Source organism: Schistocerca gregaria, unplaced genomic scaffold, assembly GCF_023897955.1.
Source record: "Schistocerca gregaria isolate iqSchGreg1 unplaced genomic scaffold, iqSchGreg1.2 ptg000857l, whole genome shotgun sequence".
In the NCBI taxonomy this organism is placed as follows: domain Eukaryota; kingdom Metazoa; phylum Arthropoda; class Insecta; order Orthoptera; family Acrididae; genus Schistocerca; species Schistocerca gregaria.
The window spans coordinates 67440-85674 of NW_026062219.1; the positions used below are offsets into that span (position 1 = coordinate 67440).

The 18235-nt window shown below is 48.9% G+C and overlaps 31 non-coding genes across 31 annotated transcripts; all 31 read right to left on the bottom strand.

The window, feature by feature from the left end:
* Positions 1–303: 303 nt before the first annotated feature.
* On the bottom strand, positions 304–385 carry Trnas-uga (transfer RNA serine (anticodon UGA)). The gene has a single exon. It is a non-coding gene; the product is annotated as a tRNA-Ser (tRNA).
* Positions 386–1093: 708 nt separating this feature from the next.
* Trnas-cga (transfer RNA serine (anticodon CGA)) lies at positions 1094–1175 on the bottom strand. Its single transcript has one exon. It is a non-coding gene; the product is annotated as a tRNA-Ser (tRNA).
* Positions 1176–1312: 137 nt separating this feature from the next.
* Positions 1313–1385, bottom strand: Trnak-uuu (transfer RNA lysine (anticodon UUU)). The gene has a single exon. It is a non-coding gene; the product is annotated as a tRNA-Lys (tRNA).
* A 536-nt stretch (positions 1386–1921) lies between these two features.
* Positions 1922–1994, bottom strand: Trnaf-gaa (transfer RNA phenylalanine (anticodon GAA)). The gene has a single exon. It is a non-coding gene; the product is annotated as a tRNA-Phe (tRNA).
* A 560-nt stretch (positions 1995–2554) lies between these two features.
* Positions 2555–2636, bottom strand: Trnas-uga (transfer RNA serine (anticodon UGA)). The gene has a single exon. It is a non-coding gene; the product is annotated as a tRNA-Ser (tRNA).
* A 708-nt stretch (positions 2637–3344) lies between these two features.
* Positions 3345–3426, bottom strand: Trnas-cga (transfer RNA serine (anticodon CGA)). Its single transcript has one exon. It is a non-coding gene; the product is annotated as a tRNA-Ser (tRNA).
* A 137-nt stretch (positions 3427–3563) lies between these two features.
* Trnak-uuu (transfer RNA lysine (anticodon UUU)) lies at positions 3564–3636 on the bottom strand. Its single transcript has one exon. It is a non-coding gene; the product is annotated as a tRNA-Lys (tRNA).
* Positions 3637–4172: 536 nt separating this feature from the next.
* On the bottom strand, positions 4173–4245 carry Trnaf-gaa (transfer RNA phenylalanine (anticodon GAA)). The gene has a single exon. It is a non-coding gene; the product is annotated as a tRNA-Phe (tRNA).
* A 560-nt stretch (positions 4246–4805) lies between these two features.
* On the bottom strand, positions 4806–4887 carry Trnas-uga (transfer RNA serine (anticodon UGA)). Its single transcript has one exon. It is a non-coding gene; the product is annotated as a tRNA-Ser (tRNA).
* A 697-nt stretch (positions 4888–5584) lies between these two features.
* Positions 5585–5666, bottom strand: Trnas-cga (transfer RNA serine (anticodon CGA)). Its single transcript has one exon. It is a non-coding gene; the product is annotated as a tRNA-Ser (tRNA).
* A 137-nt stretch (positions 5667–5803) lies between these two features.
* On the bottom strand, positions 5804–5876 carry Trnak-uuu (transfer RNA lysine (anticodon UUU)). Its single transcript has one exon. It is a non-coding gene; the product is annotated as a tRNA-Lys (tRNA).
* A 536-nt stretch (positions 5877–6412) lies between these two features.
* Trnaf-gaa (transfer RNA phenylalanine (anticodon GAA)) lies at positions 6413–6485 on the bottom strand. Its single transcript has one exon. It is a non-coding gene; the product is annotated as a tRNA-Phe (tRNA).
* Positions 6486–7045: 560 nt separating this feature from the next.
* Positions 7046–7127, bottom strand: Trnas-uga (transfer RNA serine (anticodon UGA)). The gene has a single exon. It is a non-coding gene; the product is annotated as a tRNA-Ser (tRNA).
* Positions 7128–7824: 697 nt separating this feature from the next.
* Trnas-cga (transfer RNA serine (anticodon CGA)) lies at positions 7825–7906 on the bottom strand. The gene has a single exon. It is a non-coding gene; the product is annotated as a tRNA-Ser (tRNA).
* A 137-nt stretch (positions 7907–8043) lies between these two features.
* On the bottom strand, positions 8044–8116 carry Trnak-uuu (transfer RNA lysine (anticodon UUU)). Its single transcript has one exon. It is a non-coding gene; the product is annotated as a tRNA-Lys (tRNA).
* Positions 8117–8652: 536 nt separating this feature from the next.
* Trnaf-gaa (transfer RNA phenylalanine (anticodon GAA)) lies at positions 8653–8725 on the bottom strand. The gene has a single exon. It is a non-coding gene; the product is annotated as a tRNA-Phe (tRNA).
* Positions 8726–9285: 560 nt separating this feature from the next.
* On the bottom strand, positions 9286–9367 carry Trnas-uga (transfer RNA serine (anticodon UGA)). Its single transcript has one exon. It is a non-coding gene; the product is annotated as a tRNA-Ser (tRNA).
* A 708-nt stretch (positions 9368–10075) lies between these two features.
* On the bottom strand, positions 10076–10157 carry Trnas-cga (transfer RNA serine (anticodon CGA)). Its single transcript has one exon. It is a non-coding gene; the product is annotated as a tRNA-Ser (tRNA).
* Positions 10158–10904: 747 nt separating this feature from the next.
* Positions 10905–10977, bottom strand: Trnaf-gaa (transfer RNA phenylalanine (anticodon GAA)). Its single transcript has one exon. It is a non-coding gene; the product is annotated as a tRNA-Phe (tRNA).
* A 560-nt stretch (positions 10978–11537) lies between these two features.
* Trnas-uga (transfer RNA serine (anticodon UGA)) lies at positions 11538–11619 on the bottom strand. The gene has a single exon. It is a non-coding gene; the product is annotated as a tRNA-Ser (tRNA).
* Positions 11620–12327: 708 nt separating this feature from the next.
* Trnas-cga (transfer RNA serine (anticodon CGA)) lies at positions 12328–12409 on the bottom strand. The gene has a single exon. It is a non-coding gene; the product is annotated as a tRNA-Ser (tRNA).
* A 137-nt stretch (positions 12410–12546) lies between these two features.
* Trnak-uuu (transfer RNA lysine (anticodon UUU)) lies at positions 12547–12619 on the bottom strand. The gene has a single exon. It is a non-coding gene; the product is annotated as a tRNA-Lys (tRNA).
* Positions 12620–13155: 536 nt separating this feature from the next.
* Positions 13156–13228, bottom strand: Trnaf-gaa (transfer RNA phenylalanine (anticodon GAA)). Its single transcript has one exon. It is a non-coding gene; the product is annotated as a tRNA-Phe (tRNA).
* A 560-nt stretch (positions 13229–13788) lies between these two features.
* Positions 13789–13870, bottom strand: Trnas-uga (transfer RNA serine (anticodon UGA)). Its single transcript has one exon. It is a non-coding gene; the product is annotated as a tRNA-Ser (tRNA).
* A 697-nt stretch (positions 13871–14567) lies between these two features.
* Positions 14568–14649, bottom strand: Trnas-cga (transfer RNA serine (anticodon CGA)). The gene has a single exon. It is a non-coding gene; the product is annotated as a tRNA-Ser (tRNA).
* Positions 14650–14786: 137 nt separating this feature from the next.
* Positions 14787–14859, bottom strand: Trnak-uuu (transfer RNA lysine (anticodon UUU)). Its single transcript has one exon. It is a non-coding gene; the product is annotated as a tRNA-Lys (tRNA).
* Positions 14860–15395: 536 nt separating this feature from the next.
* Positions 15396–15468, bottom strand: Trnaf-gaa (transfer RNA phenylalanine (anticodon GAA)). Its single transcript has one exon. It is a non-coding gene; the product is annotated as a tRNA-Phe (tRNA).
* Positions 15469–16028: 560 nt separating this feature from the next.
* On the bottom strand, positions 16029–16110 carry Trnas-uga (transfer RNA serine (anticodon UGA)). Its single transcript has one exon. It is a non-coding gene; the product is annotated as a tRNA-Ser (tRNA).
* A 697-nt stretch (positions 16111–16807) lies between these two features.
* On the bottom strand, positions 16808–16889 carry Trnas-cga (transfer RNA serine (anticodon CGA)). Its single transcript has one exon. It is a non-coding gene; the product is annotated as a tRNA-Ser (tRNA).
* Positions 16890–17026: 137 nt separating this feature from the next.
* On the bottom strand, positions 17027–17099 carry Trnak-uuu (transfer RNA lysine (anticodon UUU)). Its single transcript has one exon. It is a non-coding gene; the product is annotated as a tRNA-Lys (tRNA).
* Positions 17100–17635: 536 nt separating this feature from the next.
* Positions 17636–17708, bottom strand: Trnaf-gaa (transfer RNA phenylalanine (anticodon GAA)). The gene has a single exon. It is a non-coding gene; the product is annotated as a tRNA-Phe (tRNA).
* Positions 17709–18235: the final 527 nt, after the last annotated feature.

Genomic DNA, 18235 nt, shown 5'->3' on the forward strand with positions numbered 1-18235 from the left:
ACACAAGAAGGAGTGAGCCTCTCTACCATGTGAGAGGCAGTATCTAGCAGATACACACGCTAAAACATTTGACTTGCGTTAGCTCATAAATTGCTACACGTAATTGTCTGCAAGCTAAAATGGACACATCTGCACTGACACCTGGTGGACGGCAGTGTGACGAGGCGATGAGCTGTGGCTTCTGGGTGCGACTGTAGCGCTGCAGCCAATAACACTGCACATTGCCGGCGACCCACGTGTTTAGTAGTGACGCAACTGCTAGAATGCAGCTGAACGTCCATCTTTTGAGAGCTACAAAATTTCCGCAGTCAGCAGGACTCGAACCTACGCTCCCAGAGGGAATCTGATTTCAAGTCAGACGCCTTAACCACTCGGCCACGACTGCCGGTAGCAGTAGCGTCTTCCGACAAGTGAAAGTGCACCTTTAGAAGCAATCCAATGGCAGAAAGCGGCGTGGCCTCACTCTTCTCTGTAGTGTTTCCATTGCCAGCACATTAGCCGTTACGAAAGTGTATTAATTTTCGCCTAGACATGGCGTTGAACCCAACACCCTTTGGTTGAAAATCAAACGCTCTACCGACTGAGCTATCGTACAGCTGCGTGGCGGGCGAGTGATTCGCATGACGTAATTACTGGCTTATGGCTCCAATGGCGACTTCACCGACTTCCCACTGACGCACCGCTGACGCTAGTTTTCTGTCGTCTTAAGTGGTCGACATACTTGCAAGTAGCTGCGAGATCTTAAGAAAAGAAACGCTGCACCATTGCTTTTTCCGCACTCGAATGACTGAATTGCGATTCTTAAAAAAGAGAGAAATGAATGTTGGCTCTGTCCAACGCTTCCAAGCACGTCTGTGTACTCACGAACTCGGCGTCGACGCGAGAAAATGACGGGAGCGCACTCGTGGGCCTGCGACGGCTTTCTGCAGTCCCAGCGTCAGTGAGAGGAGAACCGGTAGCCACAGTAAGCAGCAGCCGTCGCGACACTCAGTATTGTTAAACGGAAATTTTCGTCTTGTTGAAGATGGCGCCATCGGTTTGCAACCGCGTTCACGTGTGTGAAAATATTTGCTCCTCTTTACGCAAAATCGCACGCAGCCGGTAGGATTCGAACCTACGCTCCCAGAGGGAATCTGATTTCGAGTCAGACGCCTTAACCACCCCGCTACGACTGCCCGTAGGTCGAGGTTCTCCGACACATGCAACTTCTACGGTTTAAAGCTATGTGGCATCAGAAAACGGCGTAGCTGCATTCTTTTCCGTAGTGTTTCCACCGCTACCAGAGGAATCGCTACCAAAGTATTAAAATATCCGCTCGAACAGGGACTTGAACCCTGGACCCTTAGGTTAAAAGCCTAATGCTCTACCGACTGAGCTATCCGGGCTCACACGACAGTACAGAACATCCCACGATGCACAGCTGTACATTGACTCATGTCCTTCACAGCTGTGCTATCGCTGCATGGAGCTGTTACTAATTAAACGTCGCCTGAATGCTGTCTACAAACGTGTCGCGCTAAGCTTGTAGCAGACTATCGAAGAATGCTGACACCCGATGCAAAAACAAACCGCAGCAGTCGTTAGGTCTCATACGTTGGAGTAGAGGATTTACGTGTTTTGTCGACACTCACTGAGTAATTGGAAATTTCACAAGCATTTCGAATGCAATGCTTCCCACGTTTTCGCTCATTTCACGGTTCCGTTGGAGACGTTCTTCACCTCCTGACACAAAAAAAGGAACGCAGTCGGTAGGACTTTTCGTATTTTCTTACTTCTCAGGGAGTTGCCTACTGTGTTCCTCTTACGGCAAGCACTAGACAACCTGAACAGTTACAGGATAGAGTCATTTTTGTTATCGGCTGTACCTACATCATCACAGACTCGGAGCAATTCCATTGGCATCAGCTTCAAAACATACGCTTGCCGAAACCCGGGATCGAACCAGGGACCTTTAGATCTTCAGTCTAACGCTCTCCCAACTGAGCTATTTCGGCTCACACCTAAGTCCGCAGATTTGCGCGTCTTCGTTAACCTCTGAATCGCCGCCAATTTCACAGTCATCTTCGTCTGATAAGACATAGGGACGCTGAAAGGCGAGCAGCAGATGCAGTGAAGTACCACACACATTTCTTCTGATTCCATCATCGTAAGAAGCAAACATGTCGACTCGATTCATGTAATATTGACTTCGCTTTCTCTAGAAAACCTTTGCTATATCGATGCCACGTGCAACTCGTGTGCAGAGAACGAGACACAAGAAGGAGTGAGCCTCTCTACCATGTGAGAGGCAGTATCTAGCAGATACACACGCTAAAACATTTGACTTGCGTTAGCTCATAAATTGCTACACGTAATTGTCTGCAAGCTAAAATGGACACATCTGCACTGACACCTGGTGGACGGCAGTGTGACGAGGCGATGAGCTGTGGCTTCTGGGTGCGACTGTAGCGCTGCAGCCAATAACACTGCACATTGCCGGCGACCCACGTGTTTAGTAGTGACGCAACTGCTAGAATGCAGCTGAACGTCCATCTTTTGAGAGCTACAAAATTTCCGCAGTCAGCAGGACTCGAACCTACGCTCCCAGAGGGAATCTGATTTCAAGTCAGACGCCTTAACCACTCGGCCACGACTGCCGGTAGCAGTAGCGTCTTCCGACAAGTGAAAGTGCACCTTTAGAAGCAATCCAATGGCAGAAAGCGGCGTGGCCTCACTCTTTTCTGTAGTGTTTCCATTGCCAGCACATTAGCCGTTACGAAAGTGTATTAATTTTCACCAAGACATGGCGTTGAACCCAACACCCTTTGGTTGAAAATCAAACGCTCTACCGACTGAGCTATCGTACAGCTGCGTGGCGGGCGAGTGATTCGCATGACGTAATTACTGGCTTATGGCTCCAATGGCGACTTCACCGACTTCCCACTGACGCACCGCTGACGCTAGTTTTCTGTCGTCTTAAGTGGTCGACATACTTGCAAGTAGCTGCGAGATCTTAAGAAAAGAAACGCTGCACCATTGCTTTTTCCGCACTCGAATGACTGAATTGCGATTCTTAAAAAAGAGAGAAATGAATGTTGGCTCTGTCCAACGCTTCCAAGCACGTCTGTGTACTCACGAACTCGGCGTCGACGCGAGAAAATGACGGGAGCGCACTCGTGGGCCTGCGACGGCTTTCTGCAGTCCCAGCGTCAGTGAGAGGAGAACCGGTAGCCACAGTAAGCAGCAGCCGTCGCGACACTCAGTATTGTTAAACGGAAATTTTCGTCTTGTTGAAGATGGCGCCATCGGTTTGCAACCGCGTTCACGTGTGTGAAAATATTTGCTCCTCTTTACGCAAAATCGCACGCAGCCGGTAGGATTCGAACCTACGCTCCCAGAGGGAATCTGATTTCGAGTCAGACGCCTTAACCACCCCGCCACGACTGCCCGTAGGTCGAGGTTCTCCGACACATGCAACTTCTACGGTTTAAAGCTATGTGGCATCAGAAAACGGCGTAGCTGCATTCTTTTCCGTAGTGTTTCCACCGCTACCAGAGGAATCGCTACCAAAGTATTAAAATATCCGCTCGAACAGGGACTTGAACCCTGGACCCTTAGGTTAAAAGCCTAATGCTCTACCGACTGAGCTATCCGGGCTCACACGACAGTACAGAACATCCCACGATGCACAGCTGTACATTGACTCATGTCCTTCACAGCTGTGCTATCGCTGCATGGAGCTGTTACTAATTAAACGTCGCCTGAATGCTGTCTACAAACGTGTCGCGCTAAGCTTGTAGCAGACTATCGAAGAATGCTGACACCCGATGCAAAAACAAACCGCAGCAGTCGTTAGGTCTCATACGTTGGAGTAGAGGATTTACGTGTTTTGTCGACACTCACTGAGTAATTGGAAATTTCACAAGCATTTCGAATGCAATGCTTCCCACGTTTTCGCTCATTTCACGGTTCCGTTGGAGACGTTCTTCACCTCCTGACACAAAAAAAGGAACGCAGTCGGTAGGACTTTTCGTATTTTCTTACTTCTCAGGGAGTTGCCTACTGTGTTCCTCTTACGGCAAGCACTAGACAACCTGAACAGTTACAGGATAGAGTCATTTTTGTTATCGGCTGTACCTACATCATCACAGACTCGGAGCAATTCCATTGGCATCAGCTTCAAAACATACGCTTGCCGAAACCCGGGATCGAACCAGGGACCTTTAGATCTTCAGTCTAACGCTCTCCCAACTGAGCTATTTCGGCTCACACCTAAGTCCGCAGATTTGCGCGTCTTCGTTAACCTCTGAATCGCCGCCAATTTCACAGTCATCTTCGTCTGATAAGACATAGGGACGCTGAAAGGCGAGCAGCAGATGCAGTGAAGTACCACACACATTTCTTCTGATTCCATCATCGTAAGAAGCAAACATGTCGACTCGATTCATGTAATATTGACTTCGCTTTCTCTAGAAAACCTTTGCTATATCGATGCCACGTGCAACTCGTGTGCAGAGAACGAGACACAAGAAGGAGTGAGCCTCTCTACCATGTGAGAGGCAGTATCTAGCAGATACACACGCTAAAACATTTGACTTGCGTTAGCTCATAAATTGCTACACGTAATTGTCTGCAAGCTAAAATGGACACATCTGCACTGACACCTGGTGGACGGCAGTGTGACGAGGCGATGAGCTGTGGCTTCTGGGTGCGACTGTAGCGCTGCAGCCAATAACACTGCACATTGCCGGCGACCCACGTGTTTAGTAGTGACGCAACTGCTAGAATGCAGCTGAACGTCCATCTTTTGAGAGCTACAAAATTTCCGCAGTCAGCAGGACTCGAACCTACGCTCCCAGAGGGAATCTGATTTCAAGTCAGACGCCTTAACCACTCGGCCACGACTGCCGGTAGCAGTAGCGTCTTCCGACAAGTGAAAGTGCACCTTTAGAAGCAATCCAATGGCAGAAAGCGGCGTGGCCTCACTCTTCTCTGTAGTGTTTCCATTGCCAGCACATTAGCCGTTACGAAAGTGTATTAATTTTCGCCTAGACATGGCGTTGAACCCAACACCCTTTGGTTGAAAATCAAACGCTCTACCGACTGAGCTATCGTACAGCTGCGTGGCGTGCGAGTGATTCGCATGACGTAATTACTGGCTTATGGCTCCAATGGCGACTTCACCGACTTCCCACTGACGCTAGTTTTCTGTCGTCTTAAGTGGTCGACATACTTGCAAGTAGCTGCGAGATCTTAAGAAAAGAAACGCTGCACCATTGCTTTTTCCGCACTCGAATGACTGAATTGCGATTCTTAAAAAAGAGAGAAATGAATGTTGGCTCTGTCCAACGCTTCCAAGCACGTCTGTGTACTCACGAACTCGGCGTCGACGCGAGAAAATGACGGGAGCGCACTCGTGGGCCTGCGACGGCTTTCTGCAGTCCCAGCGTCAGTGAGAGGAGAACCGGTAGCCACAGTAAGCAGCAGCCGTCGCGACACTCAGTATTGTTAAACGGAAATTTTCGTCTTGTTGAAGATGGCGCCATCGGTTTGCAACCGCGTTCACGTGTGTGAAAATATTTGCTCCTCTTTACGCAAAATCGCACGCAGCCGGTAGGATTCGAACCTACGCTCCCAGAGGGAATCTGATTTCGAGTCAGACGCCTTAACCACCCCGCCACGACTGCCCGTAGGTCGAGGTTCTCCGACACATGCAACTTCTACGGTTTAAAGCTATGTGGCATCAGAAAACGGCGTAGCTGCATTCTTTTCCGTAGTGTTTCCACCGCTACCAGAGGAATCGCTACCAAAGTATTAAAATATCCGCTCGAACAGGGACTTGAACCCTGGACCCTTAGGTTAAAAGCCTAATGCTCTACCGACTGAGCTATCCGGGCTCACACGACAGTACAGAACATCCCACGATGCACAGCTGTACATTGACTCATGTCCTTCACAGCTGTGCTATCGCTGCATGGAGCTGTTACTAATTAAACGTCGCCTGAATGCTGTCTACAAACGTGTCGCGCTAAGCTTGTAGCAGACTATCGAAGAATGCTGACACCCGATGCAAAAACAAACCGCAGCAGTCGTTAGGTCTCATACGTTGGAGTAGAGGATTTACGTGTTTTGTCGACACTCACTGAGTAATTGGAAATTTCACAAGCATTTCGAATGCAATGCTTCCCACGTTTGCGCTCATTTCACGGTTCCGTTGGAGACGTTCTTCACCTCCTGACACAAAAAAAGGAACGCAGTCGGTAGGACTTTTCGTATTTTCTTACTTCTCAGGGAGTTGCCTACTGTGTTCCTCTTACGGCAAGCACTAGACAACCTGAACAGTTACAGGATAGAGTCATTTTTGTTATCGGCTGTACCTACATCATCACAGACTCGGAGCAATTCCATTGGCATCAGCTTCAAAACATACGCTTGCCGAAACCCGGGATCGAACCAGGGACCTTTAGATCTTCAGTCTAACGCTCTCCCAACTGAGCTATTTCGGCTCACACCAAAGTCCGCAGATTTGCGCGTCTTCGTTAACCTCTGAATCGCCGCCAATTTCACAGTCATCTTCGTCTGATAAGACATAGGGACGCTGAAAGGCGAGCAGCAGATGCAGTGAAGTACCACACACATTTCTTCTGATTCCATCATCGTAAGAAGCAAACATGTCGACTCGATTCATGTAATATTGACTTCGCTTTCTCTAGAAAACCTTTGCTATATCGATGCCACGTGCAACTCGTGTGCAGAGAACGAGACACAAGAAGGAGTGAGCCTCTCTACCATGTGAGAGGCAGTATCTAGCAGATACACACGCTAAAACATTTGACTTGCGTTAGCTCATAAATTGCTACACGTAATTGTCTGCAAGCTAAAATGGACACATCTGCACTGACACCTGGTGGACGGCAGTGTGACGAGGCGATGAGCTGTGGCTTCTGGGTGCGACTGTAGCGCTGCAGCCAATAACACTGCACATTGCCGGCGACCCACGTGTTTAGTAGTGACGCAACTGCTAGAATGCAGCTGAACGTCCATCTTTTGAGAGCTACAAAATTTCCGCAGTCAGCAGGACTCGAACCTACGCTCCCAGAGGGAATCTGATTTCAAGTCAGACGCCTTAACCACTCGGCCACGACTGCCGGTAGCAGTAGCGTCTTCCGACAAGTGAAAGTGCACCTTTAGAAGCAATCCAATGGCAGAAAGCGGCGTGGCCTCACTCTTCTCTGTAGTGTTTCCATTGCCAGCACATTAGCCGTTACGAAAGTGTATTAATTTTCGCCTAGACATGGCGTTGAACCCAACACCCTTTGGTTGAAAATCAAACGCTCTACCGACTGAGCTATCGTACAGCTGCGTGGCGTGCGAGTGATTCGCATGACGTAATTACTGGCTTATGGCTCCAATGGCGACTTCACCGACTTCCCACTGACGCTAGTTTTCTGTCGTCTTAAGTGGTCGACATACTTGCAAGTAGCTGCGAGATCTTAAGAAAAGAAACGCTGCACCATTGCTTTTTCCGCACTCGAATGACTGAATTGCGATTCTTAAAAAAGAGAGAAATGAATGTTGGCTCTGTCCAACGCTTCCAAGCACGTCTGTGTACTCACGAACTCGGCGTCGACGCGAGAAAATGACGGGAGCGCACTCGTGGGCCTGCGACGGCTTTCTGCAGTCCCAGCGTCAGTGAGAGGAGAACCGGTAGCCACAGTAAGCAGCAGCCGTCGCGACACTCAGTATTGTTAAACGGAAATTTTCGTCTTGTTGAAGATGGCGCCATCGGTTTGCAACCGCGTTCACGTGTGTGAAAATATTTGCTCCTCTTTACGCAAAATCGCACGCAGCCGGTAGGATTCGAACCTACGCTCCCAGAGGGAATCTGATTTCGAGTCAGACGCCTTAACCACCCCGCCACGACTGCCCGTAGGTCGAGGTTCTCCGACACATGCAACTTCTACGGTTTAAAGCTATGTGGCATCAGAAAACGGCGTAGCTGCATTCTTTTCCGTAGTGTTTCCACCGCTACCAGAGGAATCGCTACCAAAGTATTAAAATATCCGCTCGAACAGGGACTTGAACCCTGGACCCTTAGGTTAAAAGCCTAATGCTCTACCGACTGAGCTATCCGGGCTCACACGACAGTACAGAACATCCCACGATGCACAGCTGTACATTGACTCATGTCCTTCACAGCTGTGCTATCGCTGCATGGAGCTGTTACTAATTAAACGTCGCCTGAATGCTGTCTACAAACGTGTCGCGCTAAGCTTGTAGCAGACTATCGAAGAATGCTGACACCCGATGCAAAAACAAACCGCAGCAGTCGTTAGGTCTCATACGTTGGAGTAGAGGATTTACGTGTTTTGTCGACACTCACTGAGTAATTGGAAATTTCACAAGCATTTCGAATGCAATGCTTCCCACGTTTTCGCTCATTTCACGGTTCCGTTGGAGACGTTCTTCACCTCCTGACACAAAAAAAGGAACGCAGTCGGTAGGACTTTTCGTATTTTCTTACTTCTCAGGGAGTTGCCTACTGTGTTCCTCTTACGGCAAGCACTAGACAACCTGAACAGTTACAGGATAGAGTCATTTTTGTTATCGGCTGTACCTACATCATCACAGACTCGGAGCAATTCCATTGGCATCAGCTTCAAAACATACGCTTGCCGAAACCCGGGATCGAACCAGGGACCTTTAGATCTTCAGTCTAACGCTCTCCCAACTGAGCTATTTCGGCTCACACCTAAGTCCGCAGATTTGCGCGTCTTCGTTAACCTCTGAATCGCCGCCAATTTCACAGTCATCTTCGTCTGATAAGACATAGGGACGCTGAAAGGCGAGCAGCAGATGCAGTGAAGTACCACACACATTTCTTCTGATTCCATCATCGTAAGAAGCAAACATGTCGACTCGATTCATGTAATATTGACTTCGCTTTCTCTAGAAAACCTTTGCTATATCGATGCCACGTGCAACTCGTGTGCAGAGAACGAGACACAAGAAGGAGTGAGCCTCTCTACCATGTGAGAGGCAGTATCTAGCAGATACACACGCTAAAACATTTGACTTGCGTTAGCTCATAAATTGCTACACGTAATTGTCTGCAAGCTAAAATGGACACATCTGCACTGACACCTGGTGGACGGCAGTGTGACGAGGCGATGAGCTGTGGCTTCTGGGTGCGACTGTAGCGCTGCAGCCAATAACACTGCACATTGCCGGCGACCCACGTGTTTAGTAGTGACGCAACTGCTAGAATGCAGCTGAACGTCCATCTTTTGAGAGCTACAAAATTTCCGCAGTCAGCAGGACTCGAACCTACGCTCCCAGAGGGAATCTGATTTCAAGTCAGACGCCTTAACCACTCGGCCACGACTGCCGGTAGCAGTAGCGTCTTCCGACAAGTGAAAGTGCACCTTTAGAAGCAATCCAATGGCAGAAAGCGGCGTGGCCTCACTCTTCTCTGTAGTGTTTCCATTGCCAGCACATTAGCCGTTACGAAAGTGTATTAATTTTCGCCTAGACATGGCGTTGAACCCAACACCCTTTGGTTGAAAATCAAACGCTCTACCGACTGAGCTATCGTACAGCTGCGTGGCGTGCGAGTGATTCGCATGACGTAATTACTGGCTTATGGCTCCAATGGCGACTTCACCGACTTCCCACTGACGCACCGCTGACGCTAGTTTTCTGTCGTCTTAAGTGGTCGACATACTTGCAAGTAGCTGCGAGATCTTAAGAAAAGAAACGCTGCACCATTGCTTTTTCCGCACTCGAATGACTGAATTGCGATTCTTAAAAAAGAGAGAAATGAATGTTGGCTCTGTCCAACGCTTCCAAGCACGTCTGTGTACTCACGAACTCGGCGCCGACGCGAGAAAATGACGGGAGCGCACTCGTGGGCCTGCGACGGCTTTCTGCAGTCCCAGCGTCAGTGAGAGGAGAACCGGTAGCCACAGTAAGCAGCAGCCGTCGCGACACTCAGTATTGTTAAACGGAAATTTTCGTCTTGTTGAAGATGGCGCCATCGGTTTGCAACCGCGTTCACGTGTGTGAAAATATTTGCTCCTCTTTACGCAAAATCGCACGCAGCCGGTAGGATTCGAACCTACGCTCCCAGAGGGAATCTGATTTCGAGTCAGACGCCTTAACCACCCCGCCACGACTGCCCGTAGGTCGAGGTTCTCCGACACATGCAACTTCTACGGTTTAAAGCTATGTGGCATCAGAAAACGGCGTAGCTGCATTCTTTTCCGTAGTGTTTCCACCGCTACCAGAGGAATCGCTACCAAAGTATTAAAATATCCGCTCGAACAGGGACTTGAACCCTGGACCCTTAGGTTAAAAAGCCTAATGCTCTACCGACTGAGCTATCCGGGCTCACACGACAGTACAGAACATCCCACGATGCACAGCTGTACATTGACTCATGTCCTTCACAGCTGTGCTATCGCTGCATGGAGCTGTTACTAATTAAACGTCGCCTGAATGCTGTCTACAAACGTGTCGCGCTAAGCTTGTAGCAGACTATCGAAGAATGCTGACACCCGATGCAAAAACAAACCGCAGCAGTCGTTAGGTCTCATACGTTGGAGTAGAGGATTTACGTGTTTTGTCGACACTCACTGAGTAATTGGAAATTTCACAAGCATTTCGAATGCAATGCTTCCCACGTTTTCGCTCATTTCACGGTTCCGTTGGAGACGTTCTTCACCTCCTGACACAAAAAAAGGAACGCAGTCGGTAGGACTTTTCGTATTTTCTTACTTCTCAGGGAGTTGCCTACTGTGTTCCTCTTACGGCAAGCACTAGACAACCTGAACAGTTACAGGATAGAGTCATTTTTGTTATCGGCTGTACCTACATCATCACAGACTCGGAGCAATTCCATTGGCATCAGCTTCAAAACATACGCTTGCCGAAACCCGGGATCGAACCAGGGACCTTTAGATCTTCAGTCTAACGCTCTCCCAACTGAGCTATTTCGGCTCACACCTAAGTCCGCAGATTTGCGCGTCTTCGTTAACCTCTGAATCGCCGCCAATTTCACAGTCATCTTCGTCTGATAAGACATAGGGACGCTGAAAGGCGAGCAGCAGATGCAGTGAAGTACCACACACATTTCTTCTGATTCCATCATCGTAAGAAGCAAACATGTCGACTCGATTCATGTAATATTGACTTCGCTTTCTCTAGAAAACCTTTGCTATATCGATGCCACGTGCAACTCGTGTGCAGAGAACGAGACACAAGAAGGAGTGAGCCTCTCTACCATGTGAGAGGCAGTATCTAGCAGATACACACGCTAAAACATTTGACTTGCGTTAGCTCATAAATTGCTACACGTAATTGTCTGCAAGCTAAAATGGACACATCTGCACTGACACCTGGTGGACGGCAGTGTGACGAGGCGATGAGCTGTGGCTTCTGGGTGCGACTGTAGCGCTGCAGCCAATAACACTGCACATTGCCGGCGACCCACGTGTTTAGTAGTGACGCAACTGCTAGAATGCAGCTGAACGTCCATCTTTTGAGAGCTACAAAATTTCCGCAGTCAGCAGGACTCGAACCTACGCTCCCAGAGGGAATCTGATTTCAAGTCAGACGCCTTAACCACTCGGCCACGACTGCCGGTAGCAGTAGCGTCTTCCGACAAGTGAAAGTGCACCTTTAGAAGCAATCCAATGGCAGAAAGCGGCGTGGCCTCACTCTTTTCTGTAGTGTTTCCATTGCCAGCACATTAGCCGTTACGAAAGTGTATTAATTTTCACCAAGACATGGCGTTGAACCCAACACCCTTTGGTTGAAAATCAAACGCTCTACCGACTGAGCTATCGTACAGCTGCGTGGCGGGCGAGTGATTCGCATGACGTAATTACTGGCTTATGGCTCCAATGGCGACTTCACCGACTTCCCACTGACGCACCGCTGACGCTAGTTTTCTGTCGTCTTAAGTGGTCGACATACTTGCAAGTAGCTGCGAGATCTTAAGAAAAGAAACGCTGCACCATTGCTTTTTCCGCACTCGAATGACTGAATTGCGATTCTTAAAAAAGAGAGAAATGAATGTTGGCTCTGTCCAACGCTTCCAAGCACGTCTGTGTACTCACGAACTCGGCGTCGACGCGAGAAAATGACGGGAGCGCACTCGTGGGCCTGCGACGGCTTTCTGCAGTCCCAGCGTCAGTGAGAGGAGAACCGGTAGCCACAGTAAGCAGCAGCCGTCGCGACACTCAGTATTGTTAAACGGAAATTTTCGTCTTGTTGAAGATGGCGCCATCGGTTTGCAACCGCGTTCACGTGTGTGAAAATATTTGCTCCTCTTTACGCAAAATCGCACGCAGCCGGTAGGATTCGAACCTACGCTCCCAGAGGGAATCTGATTTCGAGTCAGACGCCTTAACCACCCCGCCACGACTGCCCGTAGGTCGAGGTTCTCCGACACATGCAACTTCTACGGTTTAAAGCTATGTGGCATCAGAAAACGGCGTAGCTGCATTCTTTTCCGTAGTGTTTCCACCGCTACCAGAGGAATCGCTACCAAAGTATTAAAATATCCGCTCGAACAGGGACTTGAACCCTGGACCCTTAGGTTAAAAGCCTAATGCTCTACCGACTGAGCTATCCGGGCTCACACGACAGTACAGAACATCCCACGATGCACAGCTGTACATTGACTCATGTCCTTCACAGCTGTGCTATCGCTGCATGGAGCTGTTACTAATTAAACGTCGCCTGAATGCTGTCTACAAACGTGTCGCGCTAAGCTTGTAGCAGACTATCGAAGAATGCTGACACCCGATGCAAAAACAAACCGCAGCAGTCGTTAGGTCTCATACGTTGGAGTAGAGGATTTACGTGTTTTGTCGACACTCACTGAGTAATTGGAAATTTCACAAGCATTTCGAATGCAATGCTTCCCACGTTTGCGCTCATTTCACGGTTCCGTTGGAGACGTTCTTCACCTCCTGACACAAAAAAAGGAACGCAGTCGGTAGGACTTTTCGTATTTTCTTACTTCTCAGGGAGTTGCCTACTGTGTTCCTCTTACGGCAAGCACTAGACAACCTGAACAGTTACAGGATAGAGTCATTTTTGTTATCGGCTGTACCTACATCATCACAGACTCGGAGCAATTCCATTGGCATCAGCTTCAAAACATACGCTTGCCGAAACCCGGGATCGAACCAGGGACCTTTAGATCTTCAGTCTAACGCTCTCCCAACTGAGCTATTTCGGCTCACACCAAAGTCCGCAGATTTGCGCGTCTTCGTTAACCTCTGAATCGCCGCCAATTTCACAGTCATCTTCGTCTGATAAGACATAGGGACGCTGAAAGGCGAGCAGCAGATGCAGTGAAGTACCACACACATTTCTTCTGATTCCATCATCGTAAGAAGCAAACATGTCGACTCGATTCATGTAATATTGACTTCGCTTTCTCTAGAAAACCTTTGCTATATCGATGCCACGTGCAACTCGTGTGCAGAGAACGAGACACAAGAAGGAGTGAGCCTCTCTACCATGTGAGAGGCAGTATCTAGCAGATACACACGCTAAAACATTTGACTTGCGTTAGCTCATAAATTGCTACACGTAATTGTCTGCAAGCTAAAATGGACACATCTGCACTGACACCTGGTGGACGGCAGTGTGACGAGGCGATGAGCTGTGGCTTCTGGGTGCGACTGTAGCGCTGCAGCCAATAACACTGCACATTGCCGGCGACCCACGTGTTTAGTAGTGACGCAACTGCTAGAATGCAGCTGAACGTCCATCTTTTGAGAGCTACAAAATTTCCGCAGTCAGCAGGACTCGAACCTACGCTCCCAGAGGGAATCTGATTTCAAGTCAGACGCCTTAACCACTCGGCCACGACTGCCGGTAGCAGTAGCGTCTTCCGACAAGTGAAAGTGCACCTTTAGAAGCAATCCAATGGCAGAAAGCGGCGTGGCCTCACTCTTCTCTGTAGTGTTTCCATTGCCAGCACATTAGCCGTTACGAAAGTGTATTAATTTTCGCCTAGACATGGCGTTGAACCCAACACCCTTTGGTTGAAAATCAAACGCTCTACCGACTGAGCTATCGTACAGCTGCGTGGCGTGCGAGTGATTCGCATGACGTAATTACTGGCTTATGGCTCCAATGGCGACTTCACCGACTTCCCACTGACGCTAGTTTTCTGTCGTCTTAAGTGGTCGACATACTTGCAAGTAGCTGCGAGATCTTAAGAAAAGAAACGCTGCACCATTGCTTTTTCCGCACTCGAATGACTGAATTGCGATTCTTAAAAAAGAGAGAAATGAATGTTGGCTCTGTCCAACGCTTCCAAGCACGTCTGTGTACTCACGAACTCGGCGTCGACGCGAGAAAATGACGGGAGCGCACTCGTGGGCCTGCGACGGCTTTCTGCAGTCCCAGCGTCAGTGAGAGGAGAACCGGTAGCCACAGTAAGCAGCAGCCGTCGCGACACTCAGTATTGTTAAACGGAAATTTTCGTCTTGTTGAAGATGGCGCCATCGGTTTGCAACCGCGTTCACGTGTGTGAAAATATTTGCTCCTCTTTACGCAAAATCGCACGCAGCCGGTAGGATTCGAACCTACGCTCCCAGAGGGAATCTGATTTCGAGTCAGACGCCTTAACCACCCCGCCACGACTGCCCGTAGGTCGAGGTTCTCCGACACATGCAACTTCTACGGTTTAAAGCTATGTGGCATCAGAAAACGGCGTAGCTGCATTCTTTTCCGTAGTGTTTCCACCGCTACCAGAGGAATCGCTACCAAAGTATTAAAATATCCGCTCGAACAGGGACTTGAACCCTGGACCCTTAGGTTAAAAGCCTAATGCTCTACCGACTGAGCTATCCGGGCTCACACGACAGTACAGAACATCCCACGATGCACAGCTGTACATTGACTCATGTCCTTCACAGCTGTGCTATCGCTGCATGGAGCTGTTACTAATTAAACGTCGCCTGAATGCTGTCTACAAACGTGTCGCGCTAAGCTTGTAGCAGACTATCGAAGAATGCTGACACCCGATGCAAAAACAAACCGCAGCAGTCGTTAGGTCTCATACGTTGGAGTAGAGGATTTACGTGTTTTGTCGACACTCACTGAGTAATTGGAAATTTCACAAGCATTTCGAATGCAATGCTTCCCACGTTTGCGCTCATTTCACGGTTCCGTTGGAGACGTTCTTCACCTCCTGACACAAAAAAAGGAACGCAGTCGGTAGGACTTTTCGTATTTTCTTACTTCTCAGGGAGTTGCCTACTGTGTTCCTCTTACGGCAAGCACTAGACAACCTGAACAGTTACAGGATAGAGTCATTTTTGTTATCGGCTGTACCTACATCATCACAGACTCGGAGCAATTCCATTGGCATCAGCTTCAAAACATACGCTTGCCGAAACCCGGGATCGAACCAGGGACCTTTAGATCTTCAGTCTAACGCTCTCCCAACTGAGCTATTTCGGCTCACACCAAAGTCCGCAGATTTGCGCGTCTTCGTTAACCTCTGAATCGCCGCCAATTTCACAGTCATCTTCGTCTGATAAGACATAGGGACGCTGAAAGGCGAGCAGCAGATGCAGTGAAGTACCACACACATTTCTTCTGATTCCATCATCGTAAGAAGCAAACATGTCGACTCGATTCATGTAATATTGACTTCGCTTTCTCTAGAAAACCTTTGCTATATCGATGCCACGTGCAACTCGTGTGCAGAGAACGAGACACAAGAAGGAGTGAGCCTCTCTACCATGTGAGAGGCAGTATCTAGCAGATACACACGCTAAAACATTTGACTTGCGTTAGCTCATAAATTGCTACACGTAATTGTCTGCAAGCTAAAATGGACACATCTGCACTGACACCTGGTGGACGGCAGTGTGACGAGGCGATGAGCTGTGGCTTCTGGGTGCGACTGTAGCGCTGCAGCCAATAACACTGCACATTGCCGGCGACCCACGTGTTTAGTAGTGACGCAACTGCTAGAATGCAGCTGAACGTCCATCTTTTGAGAGCTACAAAATTTCCGCAGTCAGCAGGACTCGAACCTACGCTCCCAGAGGGAATCTGATTTCAAGTCAGACGCCTTAACCACTCGGCCACGACTGCCGGTAGCAGTAGCGTCTTCCGACAAGTGAAAGTGCACCTTTAGAAGCAATCCAATGGCAGAAAGCGGCGTGGCCTCACTCTTCTCTGTAGTGTTTCCATTGCCAGCACATTAGCCGTTACGAAAGTGTATTAATTTTCGCCTAGACATGGCGTTGAACCCAACACCCTTTGGTTGAAAATCAAACGCTCTACCGACTGAGCTATCGTACAGCTGCGTGGCGTGCGAGTGATTCGCATGACGTAATTACTGGCTTATGGCTCCAATGGCGACTTCACCGACTTCCCACTGACGCTAGTTTTCTGTCGTCTTAAGTGGTCGACATACTTGCAAGTAGCTGCGAGATCTTAAGAAAAGAAACGCTGCACCATTGCTTTTTCCGCACTCGAATGACTGAATTGCGATTCTTAAAAAAGAGAGAAATGAATGTTGGCTCTGTCCAACGCTTCCAAGCACGTCTGTGTACTCACGAACTCGGCGTCGACGCGAGAAAATGACGGGAGCGCACTCGTGGGCCTGCGACGGCTTTCTGCAGTCCCAGCGTCAGTGAGAGGAGAACCGGTAGCCACAGTAAGCAGCAGCCGTCGCGACACTCAGTATTGTTAAACGGAAATTTTCGTCTTGTTGAAGATGGCGCCATCGGTTTGCAACCGCGTTCACGTGTGTGAAAATATTTGCTCCTCTTTACGCAAAATCGCACGCAGCCGGTAGGATTCGAACCTACGCTCCCAGAGGGAATCTGATTTCGAGTCAGACGCCTTAACCACCCCGCCACGACTGCCCGTAGGTCGAGGTTCTCCGACACATGCAACTTCTACGGTTTAAAGCTATGTGGCATCAGAAAACGGCGTAGCTGCATTCTTTTCCGTAGTGTTTCCACCGCTACCAGAGGAATCGCTACCAAAGTATTAAAATATCCGCTCGAACAGGGACTTGAACCCTGGACCCTTAGGTTAAAAGCCTAATGCTCTACCGACTGAGCTATCCGGGCTCACACGACAGTACAGAACATCCCACGATGCACAGCTGTACATTGACTCATGTCCTTCACAGCTGTGCTATCGCTGCATGGAGCTGTTACTAATTAAACGTCGCCTGAATGCTGTCTACAAACGTGTCGCGCTAAGCTTGTAGCAGACTATCGAAGAATGCTGACACCCGATGCAAAAACAAACCGCAGCAGTCGTTAGGTCTCATACGTTGGAGTAGAGGATTTACGTGTTTTGTCGACACTCACTGAGTAATTGGAAATTTCACAAGCATTTCGAATGCAATGCTTCCCACGTTTTCGCTCATTTCACGGTTCCGTTGGAGACGTTCTTCACCTCCTGACACAAAAAAAGGAACGCAGTCGGTAGGACTTTTCGTATTTTCTTACTTCTCAGGGAGTTGCCTACTGTGTTCCTCTTACGGCAAGCACTAGACAACCTGAACAGTTACAGGATAGAGTCATTTTTGTTATCGGCTGTACCTACATCATCACAGACTCGGAGCAATTCCATTGGCATCAGCTTCAAAACATACGCTTGCCGAAACCCGGGATCGAACCAGGGACCTTTAGATCTTCAGTCTAACGCTCTCCCAACTGAGCTATTTCGGCTCACACCTAAGTCCGCAGATTTGCGCGTCTTCGTTAACCTCTGAATCGCCGCCAATTTCACAGTCATCTTCGTCTGATAAGACATAGGGACGCTGAAAGGCGAGCAGCAGATGCAGTGAAGTACCACACACATTTCTTCTGATTCCATCATCGTAAGAAGCAAACATGTCGACTCGATTCATGTAATATTGACTTCGCTTTCTCTAGAAAACCTTTGCTATATCGATGCCACGTGCAACTCGTGTGCAGAGAACGAGACACAAGAAGGAGTGAGCCTCTCTACCATGTGAGAGGCAGTATCTAGCAGATACACACGCTAAAACATTTGACTTGCGTTAGCTCATAAATTGCTACACGTAATTGTCTGCAAGCTAAAATGGACACATCTGCACTGACACCTGGTGGACGGCAGTGTGACGAGGCGATGAGCTGTGGCTTCTGGGTGCGACTGTAGCGCTGCAGCCAATAACACTGCACATTGCCGGCGACCCACGTGTTTAGTAGTGACGCAACTGCTAGAATGCAGC